This window comes from Lycium barbarum, chromosome 1 (assembly GCF_019175385.1).
Source record: "Lycium barbarum isolate Lr01 chromosome 1, ASM1917538v2, whole genome shotgun sequence".
NCBI classification, from domain to species: domain Eukaryota; kingdom Viridiplantae; phylum Streptophyta; class Magnoliopsida; order Solanales; family Solanaceae; genus Lycium; species Lycium barbarum.
In genome coordinates this window covers 142,635,019-142,646,960 of record NC_083337.1, presented here as the reverse complement: position 1 = coordinate 142,646,960, position 11,942 = coordinate 142,635,019, and the positions used below count along the sequence as shown (strand labels likewise).

Sequence of the window (11,942 nt, the reverse complement as noted above, 5' to 3'; positions counted from 1 at the left end):
GATCCTCCAGATACTGCATATGGTAGTGATCTAAGCTGCCATAGTTTTCCTAGGAAAAGAAATAATGGCTCAATTTTCTTGTTTTTCGATTGTTGAACTCATTCTTATTTTTCTTGGGGTAACTTGAACACATTCTTATCATTCATTCTCCTTTTTAACTCTAGAAAGTTGGTGTATTGAGCTTGTTGTTCTTGTTTTAAGTCAATGACATTGTTCTGACCTTCTATTACTATCTTCGAGTTAATTTTTCTTGTGATTTTTTATTTTTAAAGCTATAAATAAGTAATTAGTTAAATGTGTCGATGAAGGTGAATGCATGGTCAGTTTTAGCAGCTATATAATTGCCACTAAAACATGCCTATTTTACTGGCAATTATTGTATTTTTGCTAGCACTAATAGAAGCCGCAAATATGTTTGATATCACATTTCTAAGGCAGCTTTATTGGCAATATTAGTTGCCGCCGAATAAATGCTGCTAAAAGTAATTATTTTTAGCGGCAATAAAATGGATCTTTACCAACACTCGACACAAGTGTCGGTAAAGGCTTTAGCGACACGGGATCCAACGGCATTTACTCAATTGCCGGTAAATACTTTTGTGACAATAAATATTGCCGCTAAAAGGAAAATGTATTGCCACTAAAAACCTGTTTTAGTATAGTGAAGCAGATGATTTTTCATTTGTTTTGGTAATATATATGTGAAGTTATACACGTGTATTTATACAGATAAAACTACTTCTCTAGATTGATATACATTTCACACAGTCAAGCACCTTGAATTAATAACTATGGTCTATGAGAAACGTTATGAAAAAATTATAATAAAATTTATAAGCTGTGAAACTAATACCTAATTAGAATCCTAATATGAAAACATGTGTACAATCAAAACGAAACCCAATAACTCAACAGATAGAGAGTTACTTGTATGATTTGTTCAATAGAATATTTTTGTTGTCATGTTGGTGTTGCAAAATGAGTGGATCTGGTTTCTCGAGTCTCACATGCTAATTAACTCCCACATGTGTCTTCCAAAAAAATATGTTCTAACCTAAGTACGTCTTCGTTTGAGTTTAAGCTTTATTCTATATACAGTTTTTAACAATCAGGTGCACTTGTTAGATAAATAAGTAGATTTTTTTTATGTATTAATTAATAATCCGACAAAAAGATAGCCATTAACTTGTTATTACCGGCTAAAGTTTACTAATAGTATAAAAACTTGTTATGATATCAATATATGTAACTTAAAAACGTTCACATGGATTAATGTATAAAGGACTGTAAAATATCGAAAAGGAAATGATTAATGGGTCCATCCATCTCTAGATAGGGGTGTACAAAGTAAACCGAAAAATCGCACCAAACCGATAAACCGAGTCAAATCGAGAAAAAAACCCGACTAGTGGTTTGGTTTGACTTGGTTTGATGTTGGAAAAAAAAACCCGACCATAATTGGTTTGGTTTGGTTTTAGCTAAAAAAAGTCAAACCGAACCAAACCAACCCGACATTACATGTATTCAATTTTTAAAATATTTTATACATAAAAATATTTATTTGTAAAGTAATTTATAAATATTTCTTAAATTTTTTCGTAATTTTTTTATCTATTATCATATTATTCAAGCTTGAACTTAGAATTTTGAATGTCAATAAGTTTTATATCCTATGGATGTTAGTAACTCAAATAAAGTCCAAACCAAAACCAACTCAACACTAATCCTAACAAAAGAAATTCAATTTACTACTAGAAATGACAATAATGTTGGATATCTATTCTTTAGTTTTGCATAATTGATTTAGAAAGTAAAAATACATAACTTAAGTTTTTTTTTCTTTGTCATATAATTAATACTTATTTTAGCATGACTTAGTATTTTCAGATTATGGTCATTTTCTTTTATGGCTTGTTAATTAGCAATATTTATTTTAACCGGTTATATTAGCTTTTGTTGAATATTTTAATACAATGTCATCACTCTTCTCACATTTTGTGTTATTTTCTTAAGAAACACCTTAATTATATAATTGTATCTTAGTAGGGCTAAAGAAATATTTGAAGTAAAAGTTATATGTTTTGTATCAAGAATATTCCGAAAAAAACCCGAAAAACCCGAGAAAACCGAACAACCCGAGAAAACCCGAGGTTGAAAAACCCGAATTTTATTGGTTTGGTTTGGTGTATAAATTTTAAAACCCGACGCAATTGGTTTGGTTTGGTGTTTAAAAAATCCGAACCAACCCGGTCCATGTACACCCCTATCTCTAGATATGACAATAGGCCTGTGCACGAATCGGTTCGGTTCGGTTCGGTTTTGGCCATCATCGAGTTGAAATTTCGAATTTCGACTTTCTAAAATTCTCAACCAAACTCGATTCATTCTAGGTTCAATTTGATTTGTTTTTTATTATTTCGGTTCGGTTACACAAATCGATTTGTTCGGTTTATTCGAAATTTAAACAAGCAACTATTTCATTTCAGTTTTAGAGTAAACATAACAAAAAATAATGAGATCCTAAACTTACAGCCTTATAACCAAGACATTAACCAAGAAAAACCCATAAACTTGCAAGCATAATAGCATATAAATAGCAAAACAAGAGCTTGACAACTTGTGCAAGCATACAAATCCGCCAACACCACATTACATTTACCAAATTAGTCATATTAATCACTAGTGGCATATAAATTCGGTTTGTTCGGATCGGTTCGGTTGATAATTGAAGCAAATCGTATCCGAACCGTTAAACCGTAATATTTTACAATTGCATTTGTAAATCAAAATCGAATTGTATTATCCAAATTAAATTATCCGAATTATTTCGAATCGGTTCGAAAATTCGAATTGAACCGATTTGTGGATAGGCCTATATGACAACTTCCTTAAAACCAGGTCAACTTAGTTTTAAATGGAGAAATGTGTACATTATTTTCTTCGTAAAAGTGTCTCGATTTTATATGAATTTTAAGCCTCAAAAAACTTTTTTTTTTTTCCTTTTTCTTTTTTTGGGATGTGGGAGACAACATAACTCTAAATTATGTCACAAATTCGTTTAAAAAGAAAGGTCAACCCAGACAAGAGTTGAAAATAAAAACAAGTTGCAGAAATGATTAATTTAAGAAGACAATAAAATAAAAATAACTATGCCTATTCTGGAGAGCTAGTTCACTGTGAGAGGTAGTCTATAAATTACACCCTTTGTAAATAACAAGATGCCCACACAAATATTTCCTATAGAGTGTAGTATTATTTCTAGAATGGCATTACTTAAGCTTGGTGCTGTTTTCACTATTCTCATTGCAACCACAAGTTAGTTTCCATTTATCTCTAGATTGATACATATCTGTGTGCGTATGAGACGAATTGAATGTGTATATATTCACTTATGTAAGGACCAGATGGCCGTATGCACGGGCATTTCACCAACATCGTTGTGCAAATGACGTTGAATATTGGGGAAGGTAATTTCACGGTGGTTCCATTGTGTAGTGAAATTATCCAAATGAAGAAATGTCATTAAACAAAATATTAACATGATATGCTTCATACTATGTACATTCATTTGGGGAACAAAGTTATACAAGTACATTGTTGAACTTGCTACGAAGACAAAAACAGTGAGATTGTTCATGATCATGTAGGTGGTCCACCATCTTATGTATGAACTATGTTACAATTGCATGAAATCTGGATTTTAGCCGCTGCGGTTGACAACACGTATTTCAGCTGGGTATCCACTGGAAAAAAAAAGCATTAGAATTAGAAAATTGTTGTGGGTAGCTGAGCAATCAGCAGTTAGGAAAGCTTACAAATTAACAATTTCCTCCTAACTTTGTTGTTCTTATGATAGGAATAATTAACAAATTCCTCTTAAACCTAGAGATGCTCTTCAAATATGGGTCAATGCTGCTTCTTCACTTTAAAAGTGAATGCTGATTCACTTTAAAACACTTGCAACATAATGGAAGGGCCACAAGTAAGAGAAGAAGACGGACCAAATGCAGTAGCCTTATACCTTGTACATCACAAGTTTAAATAGTTTTGTGTAACTTGGGCTTAAACTTAGTTGGGGAATTGAGTACCTCGTAATTGAACTTGCAGTTATGAATAGGCTTAAACTTGCGAACATCCAATGTTGTTAGGTCATCATCCTGCACATATAAGAACTGAGTAAGAATGGGCACCAAATTAATATCCGTGATGGTAAATGTTACACCTCGGAAAATTTTTCGTTGGTACGCAAGAGAATGAACTAATGATGAATATGAGTGCATGATGTCCATGAGCAAGAAACGACGTTTGACGACCTTAGGCGAGATTTCGAAAGTATCTGATGTGAGACGAGGAAGTTGGCTAAGTTAAAGATGAGATACAAGGTGAGCAATGCATGTGCATGAACGTGGGTGATTCAAATGAGAAGTCTAAGAAATATGGGAAGTTGCAGAATTGCAACTGCCCAGTGGTCGTAAATTGCAAAATACGGACCGTAAAGTGCAATACGGTCCATAAACTGGCAGTCGTAAACTGCCATGCAAGGCTTCAACTTTCTGCCAGCCGAGGAAATGGTTAAATACGACCTGGTGGACGGACCGTAAAGTGATTTACGGCCCGTAAACCATGGTCGTAAACCACCATGAAGGCAGCCCAGCTCCTGGTTCTGGAAATGGTTAAATACGCCTATGGAGGACGAGCCGTATAGTGGAATACGGACCGTAAACCTCCATGGACGACCACTGTTCACCCAGCACAGATTTTTCAATTCATTAAATATGAGGATCGAGACTTGTCTTATTTCATTTCCACATTACACCACTTCTCTCTAAATCATCTCTCTACATTTATTTCATAAGTTTTCAAGGATTATAAGTCCCCAACAACATAAACAAGTGAATCAAGTGTAAGCAAGCCATTAAATACCATTCAAGTCAAGAAATGCAAATGGAGAAAAACTAGGGTTTGGCTCAAAGTGGGGTATTATCAACCAAAGCTTGTTCCTACAACTTCTAAGGTAAGATTCATGATTTTTACATGATGTTTAAGGTATTGGAGAATTAAAATACATGGATTGTAGAAAATGTGGTCAACTAGGTCATGAATGGTGAATAGTGACATTTTGAGGAATAGTTTGAATTGAATTATGAATGTTGTTGTGTTACGATATGAATGTATTATAAATGGTACTAAGATCATGAACTCGACACTTTAGACGAATGGACGAAGTTGGAGGTCATGACCATAAATATGGGAGAATTAGAAGCAGATTGAGAAATCTAGATAATGTGGACGATGTGAATGACTAATGGCCATTGTTATGATATTAATGAAGGTATAGACGCTAGCATTGGAAGGGAACGTGCAAGTGTAGAATAGTCCGACGAAAAGGTATGTAAGGCTAACCCTTCTTTCTTAAGGCATGGTTCTTGGCCAAATTTCTAATTCCTCTATATGAGTATGTTGTATTCAAGTGATTGACACTCCGAGCTCATAAGCTCACGATCCTTAACATGTACTACGATTGTACTACGCCCCTCATATGACGAGTAAGCCTAAGATATGGATGTAGCAATAATGACGAAGATAGTGATGACGATAATAATAATAATGATGCCAAAGGTGCCTACGGGCTATTATACTTATATGTGCCTATGAAGGGTTATAATGATACCCCGAGCTTATAACGCCGGGTAGGATATATGTATATGATTATGTATAAAGTATGTATACGATTACGTAACGCGCGCACACCTCTGCAAATGGTACGGATAACCTGAAGCCTTGGTAGGGCCAGGTAGAAATAACATTGAGCCTTGGTTGGCTAAGTACGTATGAAACACCGAACCTTATGGTCGGGCACGCTATGTGTGTATATAAGTGTCTGGCTATGTATATAATATGAATATGAATGTGAAAAGACTATGTATACGAATACGAATAAGGACATGTATGCGAATATGAGCCCAAGTAGGGTACGAGCACTATTATGAAATACGCATGAGAAATGGAAAGTTCCTATGAAAGGCAGGTAAGTGCCATGATGATGATATTACCGTCTTCCCTCCTGTGCCACTTCATATATTGTCTATGATGCTTCTATATTGATGTTAATCACGCTTTACATACTCAGTACATTCTTCGTACTGACGTCCTTTTGTTTGTGGACGCTGCGTCATGCCTGCAGGTGCACAGGGAGACAGACTTGATCCATAGCTGCCTATTTGGAGATCACATAGAGAGCTCCATTTCCTTCGGAGCCATATCTTTTGGGTACTCATTCTTTTGTGTATATAATTATGGGCATAGCGGGGTCCTGTCCCGCTAATGTGATATGTTATACTCTTAGAGGCTCGTAGATATGTGTGTGGGGGTAGATGTGTTTGGCCTTGTTGGCCTATGTTTTGTATATCATTTTGTTGGCCTCGTCGACCTTGTACTTATGATGTGGCATAGATGCCTATGATATGTTAAATGATGATGGTCGTCTAATGGGATCAATATGATTAACGATAAGAAAAGCACGAATTGACTTATGGTTCACCTAGATGTTATGTTATGTATGATAAGGGGGTGCCCGGGTGGGGTAGCACCGGGTGCTCGTCACGGCCCCCTAGCCGGGTCGTGACAGTAAATGACAACGAACTCCATAGAATATCATCAATAAAGCTCATCATAAAATATGAATGATAATGCATGCAACAGAAATAGTTATACTTGTGTAGCATTTATGTCCAGTTAAAAAAAATCAAACATTGGACACTTATCTGTTTTCTCTTAATCGAAGCCATCAAAGGTAAAATAATTGGATTCAGTTTCACAGCTAGCTCATCATACTGACAATCTTGTTACGAGCAGAATAGAAAACATTTGAGTTCTCAAACATTTCCAGCAACTAAAACAACAAAAGGTCAAGATTCGGATGCTTAAAAGGTACATAACATATGCAGCGAGAGAAGCAAAAACTTAAAAATGACAACACCCTTTTCTCCTTACAACAACTTCTAGAACAAGATACTTTAATACCACGAGAGTGAGCTCCAACACAGTGCCAGATAGCGTTTCTACATATATGTATAAGACTTCTTGTTTCTGTAAATTGCAAATAACGTTTCAATAATATGCTTGAGAGGAAACATTAGTTGAAGGCTAATGTTTAATTAGCTGATTATAAGCAATCATTAAATGATTTGTTTTTGTTGAGTGTCAAATCTTTTATTTTCCATCACATTGATTTTAATCTACCAAACGCGTTTAGAGTAAAACTAAAGAGGAAACGAAGGAGAGTCTTTTACCCACTGTGATCACTTGGCAAATTATATTATACTATTTTGCCTGCTTCACTAAATGAATCCCTTCAACATTGCACCTCCTCCCGATCATCTGTCAAAATGTCCTCGTCTCTGGCAACAGATTTAAGCAACCCTAGTTCAATCAATAATACAAGCTAAAACAACCTTACTAATGTCCAGAATAAGACAAATTAATAAAAGGGTGTAAGACTGCATATAGTAATTAATTTAAGAAGTATAAAGCTAGTGAAAATTTAAATAAGAAAAGTTTCATCAAAAGCTGGTCAGGCAGCTCAGAATCATGGAAACGAAATATCAATTAATGAGCAACTGAAGTTTTCACTGCATAAATTTGCCCTCTCCTCTTCTTTGTGTTCTTGCGAGAAGCAAAAGAAGATAAGCAAGAATAATTAGACAACAATTTAACTCACTCTTTGAAAAATAAACAACTGAGGTGCTACAATAATCACACAAAAATTTGCACACACAAGATCCAAATCCGTTATATTCTATGACTATACTTGACTGTTAATCTATCATGTTGACCAATAATACAGCTAGCCATCTTCTTTCAGAACTTCATATCTCCTCAGAATTTCCACGGTAGAAACTATCCTACACAGTATTAAACCGTAACTGAGCTTACGAACAGTGTTAAGTGCTCGATGGACCAAATATAAAATGTACACTTGCAAAGTTCAATTAAATTCAACCTTCAAAACATGAGTTATGGGAACACACAAATGCAGAAAATATAGACAAATTAACAGAATAAATCTAGTTCAGTACAATTCCAATCAATTCACAGAAACATGAAAGAAATTATCTAATCAACTTTATTCCAAAATAACCGCAGGAAAAAAATCCAAATTCACATGCATAACATTAGACAACTGTTGTATAGCTCAGTTAGAAAATCTTCATTGATACCTTTTTGAGCAGTTAAAAAGTAAGATATGTTTTCGTGTACGACAAGCGATATCGCAGAACACATAGAACGCAGATCGAAATACCAATATGGATTTAAAGACTTAAGTTGAAATCTCAAATACACCCAAACATCAATCCAATAACGTTATATAGGGGATTAGGGATCAAGTTTTTATTGTTTTAAGGAATACATTCACACTATTACAGATGAAAACCTTGAAATTTTCTAGATTAAAAAAATAGAAAAAAGAAATTCAATTAATTACCTCCAAAGCCATGCTTGAAATCTAAGTAGTTATGCCAAATTCTCTGTGTATGGTCTTAGAGGAAAAAGGCTAGCCCGAAAGGGATAGAAAGCGAAAAAATCAAAAAAGAAAGAAAGAACCGAAGCATGACTATAGATGTCTGGTACTCATGAATCCAGTCCAGAACTATAAGTTCACCATCGTGTGTATGTTGTTTTGCAGAAGTAGCATCACCAAAGTTAATTTAGGGGATCACAGTGAATAGACAAAACACACTTATGAAGGAAATGAACTTTCACACTACATACATAAGCAAAAGAAATTACTTAATGATTCAAGTTGTAAAGATTGACATCGAAAAAAGCAGTTTATAAACTATTCTATAGTGTGTGTGTCTCTCTCTCTCTCTATATATATATATATCTATATATAGAAAGATAAAAATATAATACCATAAACCTTATACAGTAAAAGAACCATATGTGCGAGCAGTTTTCTTCCAAATGATTCTCCCTTGTATCTTGTGGCTCTCCATCATCCCAAAGCTGCAATCAAAATTAACCACAGTAATCCAGGAGCACCATCATTATTCCCTTCGTCTAAAATAACCTAAATACTCCTTAGTGAACAGAGAAAACTACAAACAACGCACTACACATCCATAGACAGCTGGCAACTCACGACAGACAAAATTGTGACTGATATTTTTGTTTTACCCTTTTTATCTTTGGTCAAGTATATTATATGGTACACTTGCTACAAGTGAAAACTTGCAATTTTTATAAGGAAAGCTTTTAGTAGGAAGAACATCAACAACGAATAATATCCACCATTTCATAAATAACAGGAATTTTGCATGCCATGAAACAAACCTGAACAACAACAGAAAATTCTAATACTTTTAAGGCTTGTCCCATCTCCATTTGTGTCCTTGGAGGTGCTAGCACCATGTTTGTGTTCAAAGAGATTGGCTAAAATTCACAATTAAATTTAGCTTAAGCAAATAGTTAGTTGAGTGCAAAAGTGAAGTTTAACTTGAGCAGCTATTAGCAAACCCATAGGGGTCGGGAGATGATTCCCAAGTCATACCTTAAGACATATCAGCCTTCTTGGCTAGCTATTCATCATAATACCATAATTTGGAGTGTTTCCTTCTGTATACTCTCTCCCCCACTAAGCCTAATTAGCCATGTTGTCTCTAATTCTTTTTCGGGTCAGGCATATCACCGAACATATTGTCACATCAGCAATTCTTCAATATCCATGAGGATAAAAGATTTTTAGCCAATTATCCAAAATGTCTCCAAACATGCGTGAGCAAATCAAATAAAATTCCTAACATGCAATAGGAAAAAAAAAAATTACCCAAAAAAATAGGAAAAGCTAACTATAATCACCAAAAAGAATATTGCACTAATATACACCCAGCAAAATATAGAACTCATTCTTTGAAAAAGTGAATAGCACAGGAAAAAACAGAAGAACTTGCCTGCGCACCTTGCCGAATCACAAAACCCGCCCTCACTGAGCTGTGGAGGCAATTGATTAGAAATGCTTAGCACAAAGATTATTGTGCCCTCGAAGACCTTGTGCTTCGCCAGTGCCATATTAGAAAAATAAGAATGGAGCAAGAGAATATAAGTGATGGAGAGGGCAAATATTCATCAACAACAATTAACATAAAAAAACAATAACAAAATTAAACCAAAACACTCAAATTACATCAAGCAATATAAGAAAACAACATGAAATCGAAAAGAAAAAAAAAAAAAAGCACTTAGGATAAACACGGTGTAAATCCAGAGAACGAGAGAAGAAGGCAGAGCAAATATTTAACTAGTTGGATGTGTATTTTTCATGTTGCATCACTCATAATTAGTTCTTGATATATAACTATGTTGGTGTAAATATTGCAGTTAATATGTCGTGGTTTTCGAATACGCAACTCATGGCTGCACGGAATGCTGAGCACGATCTCTCTGGAGTTAAGAGGAGACTGCTCCCACAATTCAATACCTGTACGAGATCTTGTAATTCGCATGTTGATTGCAATGATTGTTGGGTGTGTTGCACTTGTACATCACAATTAGGTCTTCCTAAATTTTGTAACACCTGAAATTAGTTTTCATTTGTAATGAAATGTGCTATGGGGATAATAATGGATTTGAATAAAAAGCTTGTCACTTGGCTAGAATGATGCACTCGATGCATAAGTAATTAATTTATTCAAGAAATGGCCATCTAGTTTGATTTCTTACAGCTTGATATCATGATCAGATACAGATCGATTTCAGTCGAGTGACAAATGAACCTGTCACAGAAACATATCAAATTAACAAAAATAAATACTGGACTTGTTAAATGGTAAACCTTAAAATGTTTTTTTATGTTTTATAAAACTTTCAACTCAAATACTATTGTACGCATAATTTTGATTTCAATGCTTTGATTTACAACATTTTAACTCATCGAATCACAGGATAATATGTGTGTGTGTATAATAACGTCTCAAATTATTTATTCTTCAATCTATAAATAAAATCAAATATTAACATATGAACTTTTTAACGGTTTCACCTTGAAAGTCTTAATCTCTTACATTTAATAAAGGAGATACGAAAATACATTAGCAGAAAAAACACACTAGGAAAAGGATAACAACTATATAATGAAATACTATTAAATAATCTTCAAATAATATAAATCTTGAACGGATTTCTGTTTTGCATGTGCTTTAGTCTTTGAACTAGTTAACTAATGCGCGGGAAGTGCGGTCATTCATCTTTTTCTAAATTTAGTATATATAAAAAAAATAATAAGTTTATAATACAGAAAATAAAAATATATATGTAATGTAAAATGTGCTTATGAAAAAATAAAATCTAATATATGACGAATATATATATATATATATATATATATATAAGAAATCAAACAAAAACGGAAAATTAACAAAATAAAGCATTGACTACTTTCTTACTCCATGATTATATATTTCTCAAAGAACACTTCTGTCAATTTTAAAGGTGATCAATAATTCTTTTTTTTTTTCACCCAATGATATATAGAGTTGTTAATAGTTCTACTTATTAATTTTATTGAAAGTTGAAATAGGTTGTTTAGTTGATTGTAGTTAAACTCTTCTGTTAAATCAAGAGGCAGCGTGTAGTTGGTTGAATGCCAAGTGCAACAACTATTTAGGCAACGCATTTGATAAAATTGAATCAAACAATATACTTCTAAAAAATATAGTAATTGTATATAACATTTTGATCTTTCTGAAACTTTACTTTAGATTTTGGTCACTAACTATTGAAATATTATAAGCGAAAATAAATATATCAAATACCATAATGGTTATGCTTACTAAAAGACATCGAGACCCTTGCCAAACGGGATAAATATAATGCCCCTTTTCTGAAAAACAAATGACTTCTCAAAATCAATATTTCTCTTGCTAATTCAAGGCATTTAAAAA

General features: G+C 33.7%; 1 long non-coding RNA gene across 2 annotated transcripts; it reads right to left on the bottom strand.

Annotated features, from left to right (window-relative positions):
• Positions 1-3,458: 3,458 nt before the first annotated feature.
• LOC132641102 (uncharacterized) lies at positions 3,459-10,500 on the bottom strand. 2 transcript variants are annotated; one of them, XR_009582688.1, is made up of 4 exons: positions 8,924-10,500; positions 7,293-7,400; positions 4,089-4,157; positions 3,459-3,743 (listed from the first exon to the last, which is right to left on the bottom strand). It is a non-coding gene; the product is annotated as an uncharacterized LOC132641102 (long non-coding RNA). The 2 variants fall into 2 exon arrangements; XR_009582685.1 differs by having other exon boundaries at positions 8,917-10,498.
• Positions 10,501-11,942: the final 1,442 nt, after the last annotated feature.